Raw genomic sequence first — 870 nt, 5'->3', positions numbered from 1 at the left:
GATGCAGGATCAGCTTTGTGACTGATGAAGCTGGTGTAGGGGCAGCGTTGGTGTCTGTGCCTCAGTGGAGTTCCGTAAGACTAGCTTTTACGAATTAAATTTACCCACTGAGCTGAAGGCCAAGGCAGCAGCTGCTGTCCTAGTTGCTGTCCTGCTCTGTGTCACCAACAGAGGGTTTCTTACAGTGACAGAGGTGCTTCTTCTTATCTATCTATCTATCTATCTATCTATTCATTTATTTATTTATTTATTTATTAGGCAAGGCAACCCGTGGTTGACCTCACAGATTGCAAGGACCTTGTCAGCTTACAATCCCTTATTTTTTATTTTTATTCCTATAGCACCTGGTCTTCCTAGGTGGTCTCCCATCCAAGTACTAACCAGGCCTCACCCTGCTTAGCTTCTGAGATCAGATGGGATTGGGCTTGTTCAGGGTGTCATGGATGTAGGCTACAGAGGTGCATCTTAAAAAAGACAATTCTGAAAAACAGAGGACAGAAAGGGCTAAGCCACCCTGGCCCAGTGTCTTTGCCTGTTTTTATTAATCTCCGTCTGGCCTTCTGCAGGAGCCACATGAAGAGAGAAGAGAGGCCAGCATTTTTACTCTAATTGAAGTTTTCTCATGGAAATATAAGGAGAGTAGGATGGAGATTCTCTTCAACCCTTTCACAAACTTTTCATCCCAAAGCAAGGAAGCAATTAGACCTTCATTACTTAATTGTGCTCAAAGAGCAGTTTTGACCCCCACCTCACAATTTTACTAAAGTCGGCCTTTGCCATTTATCTGTTGCCTGTCGTGGCAACTTCTCAAATATCCAGTAGTTCCCCCTTATCCGCCGGTTCACTTTTCATGGTTTCAGTTATCTGCAT

General features: G+C 43.9%; 1 pseudogene; it reads right to left on the bottom strand.

The window, feature by feature from the left end:
* Window positions 1–332: 332 nt before the first annotated feature.
* Window positions 333–451, bottom strand: LOC112485686 (annotated as a pseudogene).
* Between the last annotated feature and the right edge of the window lie 419 nt (window positions 452–870).

This window comes from Pteropus alecto, unplaced genomic scaffold (genome assembly GCF_000325575.1).
Source record: "Pteropus alecto unplaced genomic scaffold, ASM32557v1 scaffold5, whole genome shotgun sequence".
NCBI lineage: Eukaryota > Metazoa > Chordata > Mammalia > Chiroptera > Pteropodidae > Pteropus > Pteropus alecto.
This window is presented reverse-complemented; position numbering and strand designations above follow the sequence as displayed.